General features: G+C 49.2%; 1 protein-coding gene across 6 annotated transcripts in view; it reads left to right on the top strand.

Annotated features, from left to right (window-relative positions):
• Nucleotides 1-427: 427 nt before the first annotated feature.
• The window catches only part of PDZD2 (PDZ domain containing 2), a 404359-nt gene continuing 387858 nt past the window's right edge, over nucleotides 428-16928 (top strand). For all 6 annotated transcript variants that reach the window (XM_024981518.2, XM_024981521.2, XM_024981525.2 and 3 more), the window contains exon 1: nucleotides 428-735. The gene's annotated coding sequence lies outside the window, so the exon portion shown is untranslated. The remainder of the gene's footprint in view (nucleotides 736-16928) is intronic.

The raw sequence follows: 16928 nt of genomic DNA, 5'->3' as shown, positions 1-16928 counted from the left end.
TTAGTCCTTCCCCCCCACCTCCCGTCTCCTTCGGCCTCTCTGCCCCATTTTTGTATTATACAGCGCTTGGCATTTCTCTGAGTGCCGTGTAAAGTGCTGTGCAAAGGCCACTTCCAGTCCCCTAGCTCCCGCTCTTCCACCTAGATGGCGCCCCAAGCCCCGCCATCTGGAAATTCTGAGCTGCCATCTCGCTCCATCCTTTCCTCCCCAGGATACCCAGATTTCCGAAGCCAGCGCCCGGGGGGGCTCCGAATTCACCCGCAGGGACTCTCTGCCGGCGGGAGTGCGGGGCTCGGGGGAATCCCCGCCCACTTGGTCATTCCTGCAGGGGAATCCCCGCCCCCCGTCCCTGTCACTCCAGGAAGGGAGTTCCCGCCCCTCGAATCTACCAGAGGGAGGGAATCCCCGCCCATCCAGGAGGCTCGGCAGAGCCCCAGCGCCGCGCAGCTGGGAGAGCCGGGCTAGGAGCGGGCTCTCGGCGCCGGTGCGTGCGGCCCGGGGCAGCGGGGCGCGGGAGGTGGCTGCGGCGGGAACCCGCCGGGCCGGGGACGCGCCGGGCCGGGGGCGCCCGGGATTGCGCCTCCCGTGGTTGCGGGCGAGCCGCGGCGCGGCGGCTCTCGGCAGGCGCGGCAGTGGCACCGGCGGTGGCAGCGGCGGCGGCAGCGGCTTGGGGACCCACCGGGCGGCGCCTGGGTCCGGACGCGCGAGGAGCAGCCTCCGCCGAGCCGCGTGCAGGTGAGGCGACCGTCCCGCTGCGGCCGGGACGTGGGGCTTTGGGTGGGTGGGGGTAGGGGGAGGTGAGGCTTGGCACCCCCGAAACCTCGTGCGCCCAGGAAAGTTTAGTGACAAATCCAGGTGCCGGAATCCCAGCCCCAGGGAGGCGATGAGTAGGGGCGCGGAACCCCGGTCCCACACTGGGCGGTGCAAACTCCGGGTTCATCCGGCCGGGGGCAGGGAGGACGCGGCCGCGGGAAGAGGGCCGGACGGAACGGTCTGGGGACAGCGGGGACAACCCGAGACGCACTACCGGCCACATTCAGGACAGGGCCTGAAGCCCCTGCCCGGGCGCGCGCCCTGGATCCCCATCCCCCGGCCATCGCCAGGTCTCCTCTCGGGCGGAGGTACTCAGGTGCTCTGGCCTCAGGTTCTGCCTTGGGGATCAAGGCAGCACCTGAGCACCTCCCGCGCCTACTCATCTCTTGCCCCTTCCTGCCTGGAGAAGAGACACGCGGCGCCAGGGCAGGGCGCGCGAAGAGCAAGGGCATCTTTGGGAGGTACTGGTGTCTGCCAGAGAGATGGGTAACTGCGGTTGGGAAAATCCTGCTGGGCCTTCTCTCCCCCTGAAGTCCAGGTCCTCCGCAAACCTGGCCTTCTTTCTCCTCTTTTCTCTCTCCCTTGCTCTCCAGTGTGTGTTGAGGTTTTAGATCTTTGGGCTGGTTGTCCTCCTGCTGTGCTGAATTGGGTGCGGGAGGGTCTAGGGTCCCTGGCTGGAGTTGACAGAAGCTTGTCCTCAGCAGCCCTGATCTGTGCCAAGACCTTGATAAGGGGACACTGGAGTGTGAAGAGGACAAGGTCTGGCACAGGCTGGAATGGCAGGCATGAGGGCATTCCACAGCTGCAGACGTGCCCTGGGACTGGAGGTGGAGGAGTGCTGGGGAAAGGAGCAGCTTCTTGCAGCTTGCGCAGGCTCTTGCCTCTTACCATCTGAGCCACTATGGGGTTCCCTGGTGGCTCAGATGGGAAAAAAAAAATCTGCCTGCAATGCGGGAGACCTGGGTTTGATCCCTGGGTCTGGAAGATCCTCTGGAGAAGGGAATGGCATCCCACTCCAGTATTCTTGCCTGGAGAATTCCATGGACAGAGGAGCCAGGCGGTCTACAGTCCGTGGGGTCGCAAAGAGTCAGACATGACTGAGCCTTTCACAGAGGCCAAGCGCTTTGTATGGATATGTTTTTCTTGACAAGTCATGATAGAGGTGGTTGCAGAAACTCATATTCTGGGTCTGCTTTTACAAGAGCCCCCGCTGGACCTTCCGGGCTGTTGGTCCTTCCCCAGTGAGGCCTCCCCAACTCAGTCTGCTCTGAACTTGGGCTCTAGGGACCTGGTTTTCTACCTACACTAGGGTTAGCTTTTCTGGTCTGTGACTTCTGAGTGGGGGTCGAGTAGGAACCGGCTGGCAGATGTGGTGTAAGACGTCTGCTTTTAGGGGCAGAATAGAGTGTCCCAGAACATACCGTTGCCTGGAAGTGGTAGTTTTAGCTTCCTCAATTCCTTCTTCCACTAGAATGGGCCCCAAACCTGCTACTCCACTAATAACCACAGTGTGGGGGCGGTGCGGAGTGCAGAGCCAGATGTAGGAGTAAGGGAGTGGCAGGTGCTGAGAAAGGAAGAATCAGAACCATGTAAAGTACATACAATGAAAGTGAAGTCCCTCAGTAGTGTTGGACTCTTTGCAACCCCGTGGACTGTAGCCCACCAGGTTCCTCCGTCCATGGGATTTTCCAGGCAAGAGTACTGGAGTGGGGTGCCATTGCCTTCTCCAGGGGATCTTCCCGACCCAGGGATCGAACACAGGTCTCCCACATTGCGGGCAGATGCTTTACCTTCTGAGCCACCAGGGAAGCCCCATATAAAGTGTAGAAATGTACTTTAACATAGTTAGGGCTGCCCTGGTTCAGAGGTAAAGAATCCACCTGCAGGGCAGGAGACACACAGGAGATGTGGCTTCAATCCGGGTCAAGAAGATCCCCTGGAGGAGGGCATGCCAACCCACTCTAGTATTCTTGGCTGGAGAATCCCCATGGACAGAGGAGCCTGGTGGGCTGTGGTCCACGGGGTCACAAAGAGGTGGACATGATTGAAGCAACTGACACTAACATACATAGTTATGAAGTGACTGAATTAACTGACATAGTTAATATGATCCTGGAAAAATACTGAATTCTGCTTTAAATCTCTATCATTGAAATTGATTTTGCAGGCACTGAAGTCAGTTTACTCTTTAAGGAAACACAATAATTTCTCCATTCAGTTCAGCCATTTTTGGAGTACCTGTGGTTTGCTGTGCACAGGGGCTTAGAGGTTCCTGGGGACGTGCGTAGGTGACAGAGGTGCCCTCCTTGCTATCAGAGCTTCAACGTGTCAGGAGATGTGAGATGTACACTGAGAGCTCTATGCAAACCCGTGTCCATGTGTCATGTATAGACAACCTATGTTTATTGGGTGAAGGGATGAAGGGATGATCTAATGAACAAAGTGCCTGAAGAATGATCCTGATGGAACATTTTGGGAGGATGGTGGAGAAATAAACCATTTTGACTGAGGGGATCTGACAAGCTTAATGGAGGAGCTATGTGCTCTAGGAGATTAGTCTGCTCTCTTGCAGGAAGAATTGGGACTGGGGAGAAGTGAGAGGTGAGGAGCTGGGTGAGCTTCTGGTAATAAGACGGGGGGCAGAATGTATTGGAGGTCTGAGCTGGTGGGTGGCAGTGGGCTTGGAAGAAAGGAAAGGCTCATCAGTGATGGGCTTGGAGTATGGGCACCACTTAGCCTGGGAGTGAAGAAGAAACAGACGTCACCTGCAGGTGAGGGGCAGAATACACAGTTGGCTGAAGTGGAGGGGTTTAGAGTTTTAACAGTCAGCAAACCAGAAACCTGGAGAAATCCCTTCAGACTTTTCCCTCTTGACTTCTCCCACATTTAATCAGTCGCAAAGGTCTACTGATGGCCTCTATGTGTAAAACCCATCCATGGCTCCCAGGACCCATGGGACGAAGTCCCAGTCCTCTGCCCATCTTCAGACTTCGCTCCTGCCATGTCCCCCACACGCACACATGCAGTAGTGCTCCTGACCTGTCCTCCTCTCAGCCTGTAGGCTGCTGTCCTGGGTGGTAGCGGGAGACTGAGGTCCTGGAATATCCTTTCTCCCCTGGTCCTCCTGATGAACAGTTCTTATTTTTCAAGATCCAGCTCCAAGTGTGAATTCTCTGCCTCTCCCTCTCCCAGGAGACGTAAAGCAATCCTGCCTTTGATCCATCGCTCTACAGAGCCTCCTTTGCATATTCATCATGCTGCCCGGGCCTGTTCCTTTTTTTTGCTTTTGGCCACACTGCATGGCATGTGGGGTCTTAGTTCCCCAACCAGGGATCGAAACTGTGCCCCCTGCTTTGGAAGCATGGAGTCCTAACCACCAGACCATCAGGGAAGTCCTGGACCTGTTTCTTTAGAACCTTATCCTATCCATGCCCAGAAAAGGCCTAGACCAGTCAGTCACCCACCCAATTTGCTCAGGTTGGACAAGGAGAAAGACAGAGTCTACACTCCAGATACTGCCCGCCCGCAACTCCATTGCGCCAGCTGACTGTACTGTAGGCTGTTGTCCCAAGCCTGGCTTGAAAGTTCCAGAACTAGTGGGCTGCACAAGGTAACACAGACTGTGCATGCTCACTGGCCTAGATCATGTGGGCCCAAGTGACTCAGACTATGGTGGGAGGAAGGGGGGGTGTTCCTGTTGGAAGGTGGCCCCAGGTTCCTCTTTCTGCATCTTCCACAAGGAGAAATATCCTGAAGAAGACAAACCCACAAAAGGTCAGGAGCAAGCCCAAGGAGAGGCTGAATCCCATTAACAGGACAGACTTGGAGACTTGACAGTTTTTAACCTCTTTCTTCTGCCCTCAGAAATGTGTCCAAACTATCAAGTAGGATGCTCGGCAGGCAGCCTCCTGAGGAGAGTGGGCGGACAGGTGCAGGCAGGAATGTGTAAGAAGGCCAGCGTCTCAGGAGGATGATGGGAATCAGCCATCGACAGAGACTGAGAACAGCATATGTGAGGGGTGTCCATGGTAGCCAGCTTGCAAGGGATGAAGGATGGAGTGGTTGCCAAGACAGTGGAAGTGGGGAGCATAGACGCTGAATCCAGAAGCATGCCAGTTGAGAATAACAGGAGACTAGTTGGAGGAGGTGTTAAGGTTTGAGGTTTAAGGGAAGCTTTATTCAGGAGAGTCCCCAGGCGTGTTTAGTAAACAAAAGAGAAGTGGGAAAGAATGGAGTCAAGAAATGGAGTCTTTGGGAAGGAAGAGGCCAGAAGTGTCAGGAGCAGGTGCAGAGAAAGAGCTGCCATCTGCCTTCCCTGGAAGGTAGGAGGGGAGCAGAGGTGGGGTGAGGTTCTGGAGGCACCTGCACCGCAGCGAAGGGGAGTGTCAGCCTTGGTAAAAGAGCAGGGATGCCTGCCGACAGCCAGGAGGGCACTGTGTCAGGCTGGGAGCTTGGGGGGCAGGCCACTTTGACAGGGGATGAACCTGGCTCCTGTGCAAAGGCAGCCCAGAGGGAAAGGCCGGAGTGTGGAATTGGGGTCAGAGAACTGGCTGGAACCTCTTACTGGCCAGATGTTTTGAAATTTTGGAGCCGCAGTTTCTTCATGTGCAAAGTTGGTAGAAGAGCTATTTTTCAGGGTTATTCTTAGGAGGAGTAAAAAGAGATACTGAGATATGCTTGTGTCTCAGTGATAACTCCTGGGATGTCTTGGGTCCCAATGAGGGTGTGTTGAGAAATGGATAAACCTCTCGCCAGAGTCAATGACAGCCCAGTTGAATGCAGAGACAGGACTGTTTAGTAGACCCAACAGGAGCTTTCTTTTTCTCTGGATGAAAGATGTTATCATACCCTCTCTGATGCGATGGTGAAGTTGGCAGGGCCCAAACCAGGGGGATCCTGGAGGGTCTTTCCTCTCCTCAGTGGTTTCTGGAAGGGGCAGTACTATCAGATTTGCTAATTCCTGCATTCCGGGAACCTGAGGCCCAGAAAAACAGAGAACTCACCTCATTTCAGTACAACCAGAGCTAGAATCACATGGGGGCTTCCCTGGTGGCTCAGACGTTAAAGAATCTGCCTGCAATGCAGTAGACCTGGGTTTGATGCATGGGTGGGGAAGATCCCCTAGAGAAGGGAATGGCAACCCTTTCCAGTATTCTTGCCTGGAGAATTCCGTGGACAGAGGAGCCTGGTGGGCTGCAGTCCACAGGGTGACAAAGATTTGCACATGACCTAGCGACTAGCAGACTACACAGGGCTAGAATCACAGTCTAAATTGCTCAGTCTGGGAACCATCATCTTTCAATGGCAAGATGCAGGTGAGTGAGGAGGAGGTCACAGTCTGTGTACCCCCTTGGTTTTATTAATGGCTCTTTGTTATACTTAGAAAGATTAGGTAAATATTCTCACTCCTTCATAAGGAGGGGAGGCTAAGGAGCGCTTAACTTGATTTAGGAATTACTCAATAGATGTGTGCCAAATTAAATGATATTTGGGGAAAATGTGCAGAATGTTTTTTAAGGAAAGAGAAGTATAAAAATATGTACTCAGATTATCCTTGATATATTTTTCCAACTGGATAGTCTGTATCTAGATTATGTTGTCAATTAGACTTATGCATAGGTTCCACATAAAATGATAGATCCTTTTATGGCATTTAAAACTTTTCCATCCTTGATCTTTATAATAACCATCTTCTAGAAATGGAAAAAAAGGCTGGTCTTGGGAAAGAATACATTTCCCCCAGGGTTCTGCAGCTCTGGGCAGAGACAGGATTTGAACCAGGTAGGGCATCTGATTTAGATTTGAATGGCCCCTGATTTAAAGAGCTCAGCATTCTATTTACAGATGTGTTCAGGAAAACACTGGGAGCATTTACGGTTTGAGAACTCAATAGTTGAAGAGGCCCTTTGTGGTCTGATAAGGCGGCCGAGTTGAGAGCTGGCTTGTTGAGGCACTAAGTGTGCGGAGAAGACACATTTGTCTTTTAAGTCTTTCCAGCTCTGGGAAGAGGCCTGCCCCTGGCTGGGCCCTCTCTCCAATGCCAATAACGTCTTCGCCTCCCCACATTCTCACTGGGGCTGGGAAACAGTCCCCATTTTGAGAGCCGCGGCTTTGGGGTGCACGTATTACCTACACAAATACACTGAGTGAATGGTGACTGGTCTCTTGCTGAGACTGGTGACTCGCAGAGAATCAGAAACTTCAGAATTAACTCTCTTTATGAAGCAGTCTGATGAAACCAGCAAGCATGGAACATCTGGCAGATTGAGTTATTCTTAGATTATTTGCTTGTAGGTTTTAAAGTGTTTATGTGGCTCATCGAACACTGTAACATGCAAAGGGGTTTGGGAGAAGCAGGGTTTGGGGAAAAAAGAGGACTCATTTTGCCCACATCCACGTCGCGGCTTTAAATGAAATAATAGCAGAGAGAGAGGGAAAGTTTTGTTGCCTTAAGCAGCCTGAAATGCTTAGCTATCCACATGAGGATTATAAAAAAAAAACACATACCCTGAAGGATTTGCAAATCCCTGAAGGAACCTAATCTAATCCCTTGCCATCAGGTGGAAGTAAATTTAACACATTGCAGAATGGACCCGTGGCATTTGAGCAGCCTCCTGAAGAGGGGCTTTCGTGATGTGTGTGTGGCCCTTAATAGAATGAAGCTCCAGACTGCGGCCCTGGAGGACTTTGGCAGGAGTAGAAGTAGATTTGGATGAGCTACTCATGGTCTCCCTTTTTATCAGCATCTGATACCTCTAGCACTTGGCCTTGCCTGCACTTGACCTTAGCTAACACTGCCACCTTAACTCAATTGTTTGAGTTAAAACACATACACTCTGGCTTCCAAGGGTTCATCATCCTGCTTTGCTAAACATCAAGATGCACAGATGCAGTGCAGAGAAGATTCCTCCCATACTTAAGAGCCGTGAAACCCAAAGCCCTCTCCCAGGCTGAGACCTGCCCACTGCAGGAATACAAGCTCTGCCGGGAGGAGGCTGGGAGGAGGGTAATTTTGGATCAGGATGTTCTCAGTAGAGGGTGGGGGCACTAGACGGCCTGACAGGAGAGGCCTCTGGGCATCTAGAGGCAGGTGGTGGGAAGAGAGACAGTGCCTGGGAGGCTGGCTCCCTGGGGACCCTGTCTGGCTGCTGTCACCCCTGATGAGCTGCTGGGGATATCTAGGGAGGAAGATGGAATAAACACTGGCTCTTTTGTCCCTTTCAGCAAAGACTAGTGCTCTGCATGTGTGCATGCATGCATACTAAGTCACTCAGTCATGTCTGACTCTTTGCGACCCTGTGGAGCCTGCCAGGCTCCTCTATACTTGGGATTCTCCAGGCAAGAATACTGGAGTGGGTTGCCATGCCCTCCTCCAGGAGATCTGCCCAACCCAGAGATCAAACCCATGTCTCTTTACGTCTTCTGCATTGGCAGGCGAGTTCTTTACCACTAGTGCCACCTGGGAAACCCCCAGTGCTCTGTGAAAGTGAAAGTCGCTCAGTCGTGTCCGACTCTTCGCAACCCCATGGACTATACAGTCCACGGAATTCTCCAGGCCAGAATACTGGAGTGAGTGGGTAGCCTTTCCCTTCCCCAGGGGATCTTCCCAACCCAGGGATCGAACCCAAGTCTCCCTTATTGCAGGCGGATTCTTCATATGCTGAGCCACAAAGGAAACCTAAGAATACTAGAGTGGGTAGCATATCCCTTCTCCAGCGGATCTTCCCAACCCAGCAATAGAACAGGGGTCTCCTGCATTGCAGGCAGATTCTTTACCAACTGAGCCATCAGGGAAGCCCTCCAGCACTCTGTAGATGCCTTCTAATGAGAACGTGCTTGTCCTATTTATGAATCTTGGAATGTTGTTGGAATTTCGGTATTCCACAAGACCCTTTCTCTGTTAGCCATGCTGTCTGGGGTTGGTGTAAACAAGTTTGAACACCCGGTAATGCTCTTACCTCTAAAGAATATTAAGTGGTTCCTGACCCTGCTTATATTTGCAATGCAGGTGATCACATATAATTATAAAATCTCTTCTGGTGTTTGAGCATTTCTTTTTTTACACCCATGAAGATGAGGATGGAGCCAATTTTAATAAAGCCAGATGTCAACAAACTCTTTACATTTTGGCGTGTTGGCCAATGGACACTTATAGAATGTCTGATTTCAGCTGTGTTTCACTTGGATTCCCCAACCCCCCTTTTTGACACAGTGTATTTTATAGAGATTGGGGTAAAACTAGGGTGTGCTATGTGGGTCTCTTGGTGAAGAAAATTAACTTCTAAAGCTAACACACCATGCAAATATTATTACAAAATCACTCAGCGTATAATTTTGGCATCACTTTCCTCAAGTTGTCTGCTGCCCACTCTCCACTCCAGCCCTGCCCTGGTCACCGTTATTCCCAGTATCATTAGGCTGACAGAAGAGACAGCTGTCCCCAGAAAATATGCTCCAAGTGTCCCCATCAGCACGGATTCTCATGAGAGAGCAGGCAGTGAGACGGCTCGGGGGGTGGAAGGTGCCGGAAAGGATTGCATTAACACCTCTCTGGATCTGCTACTCATCTTTCAAATCTGAGCAGATGTGAGGCTTATTGATTTCATTATGGTGATGGCTGGGGAGCAGCGTTCAGGCACGGGCACCCAGGAATCACCCACGGTACCTGAGCACCCTTCTCGCCTTCTGGCCCCTCACCTGCTCAGCATCCTGGACACAGTCTATCTCTTGAGGGTCTCAGGAGATGATCGGCCCTTTTCTTCATACTCTTCTGAATCCGCACTCCTCAGTGTTAGTCACTCAGTCGTGTCTGACTCTTTGTGACCCCATAGACTGTGGCCCTCCAGGCTCCTCTGCCTGTGGATTTCCCCGGGCAAGAATATCAGAGTGGGTTGCCATGCCCTCCTCCAGGGGACCTTCCCAACCCAGGGATGGAACCCAGGTCTCCGGCACTGCAGGTGGATTCTTTACCGTCTGAGCCACCAGGGAAGCCCTCAGGATCCAACACAATATTCAGTACATGGGGCTAAATGAACGTTGTTTGAACGTTCCCTAGTTGGCAGGCACAGTTCTAGACACTTTTAAACGTATTAATTCATTTCCTTCTCATAACCATCCGATGAGGTTCATGCTGTTATCATCCCCATGTTTGTTTCCTAAGGCTGCCGTGAGAAATGACCACAAACTTGGTGGCTTAGAACAACAGAAGTTTATTCTCTCATGGTTCTGGGGGTCAGAAGTCTGGAGTCAGGTGTCAGCAGGGCCATGCTCCCTCTGGAGGCTCTCGGGGAGGAGCCTTCTTGGTCTCTTCCGGCTTCTGGGAGCTGTCAGCACCCCTGTGGCGGGCCCACTCCTGTCTCCGTCTCTGTTCACACCACCTTCTGCTCTGTGCAGTCGTGTTTTCTCTTACGTCTGCATGTCTTTGTCTCACACGTCTCCTATAAGGACACTTGTCATTGGGTTTTGGGCCACCGGATAATTCAGGATGATCTCATCTCAAGATCCTTAATTTAATTATATCTGCAAATAAGGTCATATTCACAGGTACCAGGGCATGAACACGTTTTTTTCAAAGTCACCATTTACCCCACTATGTGCCCTTTTGCAGATGGAGTATTGTGGTTCGCCACGTTCTCCAAGGTTACAGGAGTTTGTGGAACCAGGATTTGAGTAGAGCAGTCTGGTTCTAGAGCTTGTGTTCTTGAACTGCAGATCTTCCTTGACTTACAAGGTGGTAGTGGTGGTTCAGTCATGTCCAACTCTTGCGACCCTATAGACTGTAGTCCACCAGGCTCCTCTGTCCATGGGATTTCCCAGGCAAGAATACTGGAGTGGCTTGCCATTTCCTTCTCCAGGGATCTTCCCGACCCAGGGATTGAACCCCAGTCTCCCACATTGCAGATGGATTCTTTACTCACTGAGCTACAAGGGAAGCCCCTGTAATACAAATACGGTTACATATTGTAATACACTCATCATAGTAATACTGTAAATTGTAAATACCATAAGTCAAAAATGTATTCAATGCACCCAACTTACCAAACATCACAGCTTAGCCTAGCATACCTTAAATGTGCTCAGAACACTTGCATTAGCCTAAAGCTGGGCAAAATCATCTAACGCAAACCTATTTTATTTGAAGTGTTGAACACCTCATATAATTTATCGAATCCTGTACTGAAAGTAGAATGGTTACAAGGGTGCAGAATGGTTGTATTGGTTGTTTACCTTGGTGATGGCATGGCTGACTGGGAGCTGCAGCTCACTGCCACTGCCCAGCATCTCCAGAGAGTGTCATAACAGCTTATCGCTAGCCCAGGAAAAGATTAAAATTCGAAGTGTGGTTTCCACTGACTGGGTATCACTTTTGTACCATCGTAAAGTTGAAAACTAAGACCTGAGATCATGGCATCTGGTCCCATCGCTTCATGGCACATAGATGGGGAAACAGTGGAAACAGTGGCAGACTTTATTTTTGGGGGCTCCAAAATCACTGCAGATCATTGCAGCCATGAAATTAAAAGACAGTTCCTCCTTGGAAGGAAAGTTATGATCAACCTAGATAGCATATTAAAAAGCAGAGACATTACTTTGTCAACAAAAGTCCATCTAGTCAAGGCTATGGTTTTTCCAGTGGTCATGTATGGATGTGAGAGTTGAACAATAAAGAAAGCTGAGTGCCGAAGAATTGATGCTTTTGAACTGTGGTGTTGGAGAAGACTCTTGAGAGTTCCTTGGACTGCAAGGATATCCAACCAGTCCATCCTAAAGGAGATCAGTCCTGGGTGTTCATTGGATGGATTGATGTTGAAGCTGAAACTCCAGTATTTTGGCCACCTGATGCAAAGAGCTGACTCATTTTAAAAGACCCTGATGCTGGGAAAGATTGAAGGCAGGAGGAGAAGGGCACAACAGAGGATGAGAAGGTTCGATGGCATCACCAACTCAATGGACATGAGTTTGAGTAAACTCAGGGAGTTGGTGATGGACAGGGAGGCCTGGCATGCTGCAGTCCATGGGGTCACAAAGAGTCAGACACGACTAAGCAACTGAACTGAACTGGAAGTTGAAAAATTGTAAGTTGAACCATTATAAGTTGGGGAACCATCTGTCATCTCTGCCTCTCAGTAAATGTGCTCCTCTGATTGTTTATGGTATGAATGGATAGCAGGATGGGTGGATGGGTAAAAAGATGCTGATAATAGTAACTGATCAACACTCTACTTCCCAGCATAATGAGAATTATACCAACATCAACAAATAATCATTTTTTATGCTGTTGCCTCAAACTTGACCTTGGGTCCTTTTCTCTAGTTGTTCTCCCTTCTGGGGAGATCTCATCTACCATCTGTGTGATGTTGCCTCCCAAATGTATGTCTCTAGCTCACTGACTTCCAGACCCACATGCTCACTGCCAGCTTGACATCCCCACCTGGGTAGAGAATGGGTGCTTCAGACCTAACAGGACTGAAATGGAAGCCTTGAGACTTTTCCTTCAGGCCAGTTCTTCCCTTCGCCCCTCTTAGTAAACAGCACCACCGTCCCCTTGTGGGCTCATTCCCTCAACTAGAAGCCACCCCTTTTTCTTCTGTCTGCCTCACACTCAATAGGTCAGTGTGTGAGTCCTGTGGGCCTTCCCCCAGAATCCACCTCCTGCTCCCACCTTCCACGGCAGGCTCCAACCTGAAGCCGCTGCCCCTTGTCCCTGGAGCCCTGCTGCCGCGGTCCTCTAACTGGGCCTCCCCAGAAGAGGACTCTTGACCCCTAGTCCTTTCTTCTCAGAGCAGCCAGAAGGGCCTCTCAACACACAAGTCAAGTCAAGTCACTCTGCAGCTTCAGCCAGGGGTTTTCTCATTGCCATTTGAATATAATTCAGGTCCTTTTCTCCCACCTGCCTCTCAGGTGACTTCCTGTGTTCCCACCCAGTGCTCTCACTGTCTATGCCCAGACACACTGTCCTTTTTGGAACAGAGCAGGCTCTATCCCAGAGGAGGGCCTTACCCCTTTCTGGAAGCTTCTTCCTCCAAACCTTCAGAGGCCTTCTTCTCCGCAATCATATAATCTAAAATGGCCCCATCCCCCAGATGCTGTATCATGTTACTCTTGTTTCATTAGAAATAAAGTTTTTCTATTTGCTTATTATTTAATCTCACCTGTTGGGATGTAAATTCCATCAAAGCAGGGACATTGTGCTTTTCGCTGTACCTCCAGTGCTAACAACATTGCCTGGTATACAGTAGGCCCTCAGTAAATAGCTGGTTGTGCAAATAAAGCAATTATTATATTCCAGACACTGATCCCAGTTATCCTTATGTTCCAGATGATGAAAAGTAGGCTTAGAAAGTTTAAATTGCTTGCCTGGAGTTGCATATCTGTTAAGAGCTGGAACAAGAATTTGAACCCAAATCTCTCTGTCTCCTAAGCCCATGTTCTTATCCATTATTCCACCAGGTCTCTGAGAAGCAGGGACTGCCTAGGATCTCTACAAACTCTGAGTTTTCTAATTCATTTTTCTACTCAGAAACCCAGGACACAGATTGTTAAAACACAGGGAGGAAATATACTTACTTAGATTCTCAATATATTATTTCCCTGAAAAGTTGGCCCTGGGGCTTAAGCTTGAGCGGTTAAGAAGTTCATTTCTTTTTTTCTCCACTTAGGAATTTAGGCTCAAGACATTTTCAGATCCATCTGGAGAATTAATGGTTTAAACCCTTTTCCTTGAATGCTTACAGGAAAGGCAGAGATGACCAGGTTGCATCCTGATCCTCTTTGTAGGGAGAATGCAAAGGTGGAATTTGTTTGCCTTCACAAGAAGCCCTGAGATCATCCTCCTCCTGGTTTCCCTTTCATGTACCTTTCTGTAGTTTGTTTTTTTCTGTCTCCCTGTCTCTTCCAGTAGATAAAGCCTTAGGATGAGAGCATGGACCCTGGTTTTCGATTGCTTGATAGCAAGACCCTCTGCATTGGGTCTTGTTAAAACACTGGTCTATTTCGCTGTTACCAGTTTTGGGCCAGTCATGGAAGAGGCCAAAGGATGTATTCTTGCCAGGATGTGGGGCTCAGAGAACTTCTGCCAATCGTGCAGACTGGGAGAAATGAGAAAGCAGCTATTTATTTCCTTCCCTGCTCTTGGACCTCCTTTTAAAAGTAAGTTCCATCTTGAGAATTACATCAGCATCCCGATAAGTAAACATCAGACAAAAAGCTACTCTTTCAGGCAAATCGTAATTGTGAGGATGGCCAAGACCCACAGATGTAGGTTGGGCTTTTATTTGTAGAAAGGACTATAGTGGCTGATGAGTGTATTTGGCAAATATAGCTGCCTTCCTGCAGGGAAGCAGAACTCTAGCCATTTGATACGGCATGGGCTTTGCCACTGCTGTCATGAGTGGGATTTGTTATGGTAACCAGAACTTTGCCCGGAGGGTTGTGCATGTAAACTGTCACTCATTAGCAGTCTCCTTTATTTTAATCATAAACCAAAGAGGAGCTGCTCACTGTGCTAACAGGCAGATGGGTAGTCACGATGGAGCCCAGGTACAACTGTGTGTGCTCTTTGGAGTGGAATAGCACCGCCCAGCACAGCTCTCATTTGCTGGATCAAGAAGTCTTCCTGGATTTCCATAGGTTGAAATCCATGCTGGAACCTGCACTCTAGGATAGTCGGTCTTATTATTTTTCCTAACTCTTTCTCAACTGCTACTCCCCAGCTTCCTCTTGACCCAGCATGTAAACTTTGCTAACGGTGGTTGAGCAGATAGAATGTAGGTAGCTTCCCATAAAACCACTGAAAACTATGAAAGCTCAGCGGACATTTGAAGGAGGTAATATGGTCAATGATGCTCTGTTCTCTCCTAGAGTTTGTACTTCGTCCTCACTGCTGCAAATCAACTTTTTCCCTCCTTTTTCATACAACTAGTATTTATTTAGTAATACACGTACAGAAAGATATAAACACTTCATATTCAATGCATGGGGGATAAAAATAAATAAAATTCAGGTTGTTAGAATTACCAATCCCATCAAATTATTTAACTAACTTTGGGGGTGGAGGAGAAACAATGGAGACACCATTACTTCAGGAACATGGTGAGCTTCCTGAACCCTGCTTTTGGTGGAGACTTGGAACTGGCTAAGAACCCCTTAGGCATATTTACTCCTGGATATATTTCTGCTGCTGTTGCTAAGTCGCTTCAGTCGTGTCCGACTCTGTGCAACCCCATAGACGGCAGCCCACCAGGCTCCCCTGTCCCTGGGATTCTCTACAGAAGAACACTGGAGTGGGTTGCCATTTCCTTCTCCAATGCAGGAAAGTGAAAATTGAAAGTGAAGTCGCTCAGTCGTGTCCAACTCTTCGCGACCCCGTGGATTGCAGCCTACCAGGCTCCTCTGTCCATGGGATTTTCCAGGCAAGAGTACTGGAGTGGGGTGCCATCGCCTTCTTTGGGATATATTTCTAGGCCTATGTAAATCTGGGTGATGTTACGTTATGCTCTATCATCTGTGGCTGGGAATATGAACTGCAGTCCAAAGTGAAACCAGAACCACTTCTTGAGTTGATGTCAGCAGTGGGTCAGAAACTAGACTGGAAAGTTCTTCCAGGCAAAGCCACGTCCTGTTTGATGCTGTGACTCAGGCCTGTTGTATATCCTTCATGAAGATTTTTTTAAATGAATGAAACTGGTGTCAGATCAGCATGTCTGAGTGGGGAGAAGAATCTGGAATATATATTTCAGGTCATACCTACAGCTAATCCATGAAGATCCCTGAAGCCTGAAACGGCCCTGCCCTTCAGAAATTTATCACCTAATAGCAGAGCTAGCAAGTCTGAGGCATGCTAGTTATGATTTAAGATGTAGGGGAAGATGAATCTTCTGATGTAAGTGTGTTGAGAGTTATCTTTCCTTCACATTTTTCCAAATGAAAAGACTTCCACTTTATACACTGATCATTTTAGGTGATTTCATGAACATTGCACTTGTACAGCCCTGAGGCATTTCTTCAGTAAATAAGATACAGACCTACTATGTGCTAAACGCTTACATTCTATCAGGGAAGGAAGGCATTCAGTGTGTTTTAAGCTGTGTTCAAGAACATGACCTCCTAGAGAAGTGATTCACCTCCTTGCTGTGCATCCCAAGCTGCTCTTATCAAGGTTGCTAGTGACGTCTACATTGCTAAATCTAAGGGCTAATTCTCAGCCTTCCCCTTGCTCCTTCAAAGCATTTGATGATACATACGGTTTATCCCTGCTTTATCCTTGAAAGGCATCCTTTCCTTGGCTCTCCGCATACCATACTGTATAGACCTTCCTCCTCACTCACCAGCCAGCATTCCTTCCCCATCTTCTTGACTGCCTTCTCTCTTCTCCCTGATCTCTCACTGCTGAAGGGCCCAGCACTCATTATTTGCACTTGTCTTTTCTTTCTGTGATTACTGTCTGTGGTGTCAGTCATTCTCATGGCTTTAAATACCATCCATCAGCCAAGAATTCACACTACTGTATCTCCATCTCGTGCCACCTGCATATAGTATTACCTACTTGACACCTCTGATAATAGTCATCTCAGACTTTAACGTCTAAAAGTAAGTTTCTGATTCCCATCCCTTCCCCTTCCAGATACTTTGTCTTCAGTTAATCCTTCAACATATACCCAGAATCTGACCGTCCCTCATCGCCTCTCTTCATCCCTGGTTCCTCATCTCTCAAGTGGGCTCTTTTAGGCGCTGCTCAATTTTTACCTCTTCCATTTCACCATATGGCGTAGTCTCAGCAGAACAGCCAAGTGGTTCCAGATTCAAAATACAAATCAGATCAAATTAGTGCTCTGTTCAAACTTCTCAGAGTAAAAGCCAAACTCACTACTTAACCTACCAGGCCCTTCCCTTCCTCCCTGATTCCCTCTCTGCTCAAGCCCCGCACCACCCTGGCACACCTCTGCCTCAGGGTCACCACACCTGCTGTTCCCTCTTTCTGACATGTTCTTCTTTCACATCGCTGACTTGCTGCTTCCTTCAGGTCTCGATTCAAATGTTGCCTTCAGTGAAGTCTTTGTGCCACCCTGCCCCAGCCTGAGATTTCATATCCCCCTTCTCAGCTTTATTTTCTCCTT

Source organism: Bos taurus, chromosome 20 (assembly GCF_002263795.3).
Source record: "Bos taurus isolate L1 Dominette 01449 registration number 42190680 breed Hereford chromosome 20, ARS-UCD2.0, whole genome shotgun sequence".
NCBI lineage: Eukaryota > Metazoa > Chordata > Mammalia > Artiodactyla > Bovidae > Bos > Bos taurus.
This window is presented reverse-complemented; position numbering and strand designations above follow the sequence as displayed.